Raw genomic sequence first — 7,145 nt, 5'->3', positions numbered from 1 at the left:
GTTCAACTCCTTCAACTTATTTTCACTCCAATAAAAAAGGTTTTTAAGAGACCTTTTTATTTTCCTCTGAAGAATATCATTAGCATTTCCATAGTCATTTTTCCTCCATGATTTGGTTATGATACCTTTAGCTTCTTCATACGAGCACCATATATTCTCAAACCTGAATTCTTTATTGTAATTCCTTACTTTTTCTTCAAGCTGTAGAAGAATAGGGCAATGGTCTGAAGATATTCTTGGGAGATGCTTGATAACTGCATTAGGAAACTCCATGATAGCTTTAGAATTTAACCAAATTCTATCTAACCTTTCCCATATTCTAGCAAGGCCATCTTTGTTGCTACACCAAGTATAGTTGGCTCCATATAATCCAATGTCATGGTAGTCATTGTTGGTCATGAATTCCTTCATTTCGTGTGGGCCTTGGGAGAAAACAAATCTTTTTCCCCCAATTTTCTCACTGTTGTTAACAAGGCAATTGAAATCGCCTCCAACTAAACAATGATCTTCATTGTTCAAGTGTTCTTCAATCATTTCCCAAAGTTTCCTTCTTTCATACAAGTTTTTGTTACCATAAATAATGCACACTTTAACTATCTTGCCTTTGGGAGTAATAAGTTCACCAATAATACACTGTTTGGAAGTTACAGTTACCTTGAATGATGCAATTCTATGTTTCCATAGAACAAGGTGCCTCCTGACTTTCCAAACGCCGCAACATGGTGGAAATCTCACTCATTCCCCACCATCCTTCTAACATCATTACAACCCAAATTTTCCAATTTTGTTTCTAACAAACCAATGAAAAAAGACCATTTTCAATATACTTTCTTCTCCTATTGTTCACCAACACCTAAGGACCATAGCTTTTCTTTTCTTCCTCTACAATAAGTTGCTTTGATTCCTGCAATAGATCCTTAGATGAATTATTGTTTTCAACAGAATCAACTTTCATGCATTCCTACTTCACATGATCGATTATACCACAGTCAAAACAAAAATTCAAAATTCTTTCAAATTCAAATTTCTGATAAAATCTTCCTCCCATGCTTTCTACCCACACTCCAGCTGGTAGTTTCTGGTCAAGCTTAATTCGAACGCAGACCCTTGCGAATTCCCTTCTTCCCCAACTGAACATGTTGCCATCCAACATTAGAGGTTTGCCGACTGCAGCTGCTATCCTTGTTATATTGTTTTCATCCCAGCATTGTAATGGTAACTGCGGCATTCGCATCCAAATAGGAGATGTAAGACCTTCCATAGATAACGGTTAGAACTCCGGTGACCATTTTTCCATTCCAATTATATGCTCCTTTACGAACCATGGTCCTCCCATCAGAACTCCTTCCATGGCTTCGATTGTTTTGAAGGAGCACATGAACCACCCCTTCCCTAGTGTTGTGAAATAGAAATTGTCAAATTGAGCCCACTATCTTCTGAGTTCCCAAGAAACTTCCTGGGTTTTTTTTCCAAAAATCTTGCAAACTAGTGATTTCCCCAAAATGTTCATATTTTTTATTTAATCTTCTTTAATTAACTGAATCGCCTTACCGTCTTTAGTAAAAATAGCATCTTCTTCTCGGAAGTTCATATTGATGTATGGTTTTCTACTCCATACATTACCACATTTTGACTTTTTCGTATTCTTTTCAGACACATGATCAGCCAATTGGTTCGCATTACTCTCCTTAATATGTTCTGAATCCCCTACCACTTGGATCACTTGTTTGAAGGATTTTGGACTAGCAAGCCGACGATTCTCAACAATATCGCTGCTGTCCTGATTAGTGATTATTATACCAAATCCTTGAACAAAAATGTTAATTCCTGAAGAAGACGTTCCCTGATCATGGCCGCCCTCAATTGCCTCAATCTTTCTCAAATTTTCTGGAGTTTTCATATTAGAAATCGGTTCTATCGATTTACCTTTTCCAACACAATGTTGAAAATTATGAGAAGCAATGCCTACCTCTTCATTTATCACCAAAAAACCTTTCGCTCATCTTCTCCGACCCTCTTTCGCATCCATAACTTTTCTTGAATCAGATTGCCCTGCAATCGCTTTCCCATTCTCTAACTCCAGCAATGAGGCCGAAGAATCCATCTTCAGACCCAAGTTATCCGTCGAAGAACAATGAACATCCACCTCCATGCGAATCTGGCAATCATATCACTCGATGAAAAAACCCGCGAAACCAAAATTCAAAACTTTCTCTTTCTAGTTCTTGCAGCTTCTCTCTCTAAACTTGGATCTCTATTTTGAGGTGATTTAGGATTAACTATAGGCACTATTCTCATTTATTGTGATAACACTAGTGCTATTTGCATTTCTAAAAATCCTATGCAACATTCAATAACCAAACATATAGACATCTGGTATTATTTTATAAGGGATCATGTATCCAAAGGAGAAATTGAACTAATTCATGTTTCTATAGAAAATCAACTTGCAGACATTTTTACAAAATCACTAGCCTTGGATACTTTCAGTACATTAAGAACAAGGCTTGGTGTGATCAATTTGAATGCTTAATTAAAGTGATTCTACAACATTGATATGTGTTTTTCTACTTAGTGTTTTTGTGTGTATTTTTGATTTTGTGATTTTCTATGTTTTCTATCATTTTTTTGTTTGTGTGTTTGGTTTTGAGAATTCTTGTATAGGTTGTTTTTGTGTTCTCTCACATCTAGATTTTTGAATGCATGCTTCAAAATTAAGTGAAAATCGTCCGGGATGAAAGTTATTTGGTACGAGATGAATTGTTTTGTGTATTAACTATCGGATTTGAACTGTTTGCATACAGTTTTTCAGTTTTCATTTTACTGTTTATTTGTACGATCGTCACGATCGTCCGAATGATCTGTTCAATTGTATGTATGAATGTAGACAGTTAAACGGATAAGGTCATTTTCATTATGCATGATCGTGCGTACGAACTTATGGTTCGTACATACGAAGGCTTGGCGATTCGATGTGGGGGACGGTTTAAACTGCCATAAAAATGATCTTAAATGTCAATTTTCAAGGATGAACACCTGTTCGTTTATATGATCATTTGGTCAAAAGTCTGTACGAAAGGATGCATCGTAACTTGTGTGATCACGAAAAGCCATTTCATTTTTGGACTCTTTTCTTCGTCCATACAAAATTTCATTCATACGTATGAACTCAAATTCATACGGGAAGAAATTAATTTCGTATGTACGAAAACTCATTTTTTTCATTAAATTGAAGGCTTTTGAACTCAAATTTCATCACTTCAAACATCCCTTTCAAACCCCTATTTCAACTAGATCTTCTTCACGGCTAGCTCTAGTAAAAGACAAAAGGCACTAGCTAAGGGACCACCCAAAAACTTTAGTGAAAACTTTCTGTCTAAGGCTAATGAAGAGTCATTCCCTAGATTTGCTTCTGCAAAAATCACTCCATCTAGAGTCCTTCTATAAGAGCAAATCAATTTTAAGGTAATGAATCTGTTTGCTTCCACTCAATTTGGCCTCATTCTCACTCTTGTCCACTTCTACAACAAGGAGACCTTTCACTACTTTCTTGCAAACATGTCCTTTAACTCTGATCCTTCTGTGATTAGATCCTATGTGTTTAAGAAGAAAGTAGAAATTCCTAAAGAGGATATGGGAATCTTTTTAAACTTAAGGATTCAAGGGATTAGAGCCCATACTTTGACTGGTCTACTATAAATGATATTCTTAGAGGATATGGTGGGATAAGTCATATACCCAAAGTGTCAACTCTTAGTCAAAAAGCCCAAATCATCCAGCATGTTTTTCGTACCTCTATGATACCTAAAGCTGGTGATCGAGTAAACATTACTCCACTTCTTTCTACTATGACTTATCTAATCATAACTAGCCAATCTATAGATGATGCCCAACTACTCTTTGACTACATTTATGAACTTGTTGAGATTGGCCATGTCTCCCACAAGAGAAAGAAAAATATTGCCTTAGGACATCTTGTGACTCAGATTTTGGAAAAGAAATATGATCTAATTTATCCAGTTCAAGATTTTGAAGAATCTCTACTTTAACGATGGATATTTTCGAGCAATCTTTAATAAAGATGAACTACGTGAACAACATGTTTATTAGTGACTTAAAAGAGGAACCTACACCTGCTGGTGAACCAAATTATCAAGATTTGGTTCACATATTTGATCGTTTAGAGACTCATTTTGATCAAAGATTTGATCAAATTGAAACTCACTTACAATAGCAGGATGCTCAGTATAATCAAGACATGCGATAGATACGTGAGCAGATAGATGGTATAAGTTCCAATATGCTTATGATGAGCAGTTATTTTAATTTCCTTAATGCTCCACCTCCTCCATATCAGGGTCCCTCAAAGTGATTTATGTACTTTTTTATGATCTTTTCTAGCTAATGTGATGTGATTGATGTGTTTTGTATTTATTATGTGTTAGTATCATTTGATGAGTTATCATTTAAGTTTTATGTTTTAAAGTTCAAATTATAAGCGTATTGATATCATTTCTACTGATTGTAATATTCTTCATCATGATATCAATATAAGTTATCTTGTCTTGCTTTTAATCTTATTTTGAAATGTGTGTTAGCCTATATAAAAATCCCTAAATTTTTTGATCTTACAAGTGATATACCTTGAACTGCAATATAAAATTGAATTCATTAGAAAATTAAATTTTTCTAAATTTAAGTTGTGCTTATAACTTGATGTAATTAAGAATTTCATTCTCATGTCTCTTGTTAGACTAATTTAAATTTTCATATTATTATTGCAATTGTGATATTTTCTTATTTCGTATTTCTATTATCAATAAAAATATTATTCTACTTAGAGAAATTTAAAATTTTAGATTATTGATTTTAGAAAGATTGAGAATACACTTGAAAATGTACAAATGTAAAAAAATCAAAAGAATGCACAAAAGTTCGCATATTGAAAAGAGGCACAAAATTAGCCCACCTGTAAAAAGATGCACAAAAAGTGCCACAAATATTGAAAATATGTGCAAAACGCCACAAGTTGTATTTTGTTCAGATTTTTTCCTTAATCTTTCAATCTTTTAATTCAAATTAATCTTCTGCATGATTTTGTTTCGTATTAAAATTTGAAATATATAAATTTTATATTCATCATTTATGCAATGATATTCTTTATCTCAATGTCTAAATTGACTCATATTTTTTATAAATCCTCTTTACTATCGATGTTATATCTCTTCTTAAATCCTATGAATCATTTTATTTTCCTAATGATTTGATTTTATTTGCAAAATTTATTTCAATCATTTTCAAGGATTAATTATAAAAGGATTATCATATGGCTACTTACATTTATGTTTTTATTCTTTTTTTTTCCTTTTCTTTTTGCTGTTATCAAAAAGGGGGAGAAATATTATTTTATTTTATAACTATCATTGCATTTTTTTTATTTTAATCATTATTTTATCATTGTACTTTATGTTCTAGTGATCGTATATTCTGATTGAATCTCTCTGTGTGTCTCTATGTGTTTGTGTTCAAACAAAAACTTTAAAAAAAACATTTATGCTCAAATACCTCCTTATTCTCACATGTTTATCAATTCAAGGGGAGTTTAGGAGATTCTTAGAATTTGAAAATTATACAAACAATAATTGTTTTGCCATAAAAAAAAGGGGGAGTTTGTTAAGAGAGTTTCTATTTGCATGTTTTACATTCTTGCAACTTGTATAGTTTTGATGATTCCAAATATTATTATTTTAAGTATTATATTCTCCTAATACTTTTTAGAAGAATTATTTTTTGCTCTTATGTGGACTAACATTTCAGGATAATCGTACTTCAAACTACTGAGGACTTCAAATCAAATTCAGCATATCATAGTTTGAAATTTGAAGTATGTATTTTCATTCTATTGAGTTTGAGAGATTGTGATTGTAATTGAGTAGCTTAGCACACACACACTTAGGAAGATCTTTAAAAAATCATACTGATTGTATGGGATGAACCAAGTTTATACGGGACGATCAGGTCAATTATCCCCTCAGAAGCGCAATCAAATAAACAGGAAGTGAGAAAATTTTTCTAAGTCCTAATCGTCCAGACAAATTTCCCTATTCATCTCGAGATGATGTGCTCTGGATTCTCACTTTAAACTATTCATACAGACTAAGTGTACCATTCGTTCCTGGACGATGGGCTCTAGATTTCTCATTTTGTATTGATCGTCCGGACGAAGTGTATAATTTATCCCAGAACGATTGGCTCTGGATTCTCACTTTGTGCTAATAGTCTAGATAATTCATCCTGTTCGTATTAGGATGAAGTTCTCTGGACACATGGCATGAACTATTCATCCAGACGAACACTCATCTTCGTCCCAGGATGATGTCCTCTATTCCTTGAAAATTTGGGACCGTCCTGCTGTTTTGTCCGAACGAACCCTTGATATAACTGTTCATCCCAGGATGAACTTAGTTCGTACGGGATGATAATCAGGTACGAAGTCAGTTCATACCAATATACATTGGGTTCATATGCAACTTCTTTTATACTATTTGTACAGGACGATCTAACGATCGTCCGGGACGATCGACTGTGTACAGACTTGAAAGTCAGCAGTATTTGGACGGTTTTTCTTGTCTTTCCTATATAAGATCCACTTAAAACTGTCTTGTAATTCTTTTGCCTACTAATCTTCATGTAAACTGAAGGGAGAGTGAAGGAGAGAGTGTGAGAGAGTGTTTGAAGGAGGATTCTTACAACTGGAGCGTGAAGGATTCATTTGGTACTTAAAGGTAAGAATATCTAATTGTGATTTTTGGTTACTTCACTCTTTTCTCTCTTCCTTCTAGATTTCTCGTGAGAAGATCTGTCAAGGAGATCCGGTTCTCTACCGACACTCGTGGAGTGTGAAAGGATGAAGGGTTCTCTGCTTACACTTGAAAAGTGTGAACAGCCAAAGGATTCTCTGTCCACACTTGGAGAGTGTGAAAAGACGGACGGTTCTCTACTAACACTTGGAGAGTGTAAAAGGATGGATGGTTCTCTGCCAACACTTGGAGAGCGTAAAAGAACGACGATTCTCTGCCACACCGGGTAGTGGTGGAAGAGAGTTTTAGTAAAGGCTTATCCGCCTTGCTGTGGGTGCAAAAGGA

Source organism: Dendrobium catenatum, unplaced genomic scaffold (genome assembly GCF_001605985.2).
Source record: "Dendrobium catenatum unplaced genomic scaffold, ASM160598v2 fragScaff_scaffold_176, whole genome shotgun sequence".
Classification (NCBI taxonomy): domain Eukaryota; kingdom Viridiplantae; phylum Streptophyta; class Magnoliopsida; order Asparagales; family Orchidaceae; genus Dendrobium; species Dendrobium catenatum.
The sequence above is the reverse complement of the archived record's forward strand: the minus strand, read 5'-3'. Positions refer to the sequence as shown.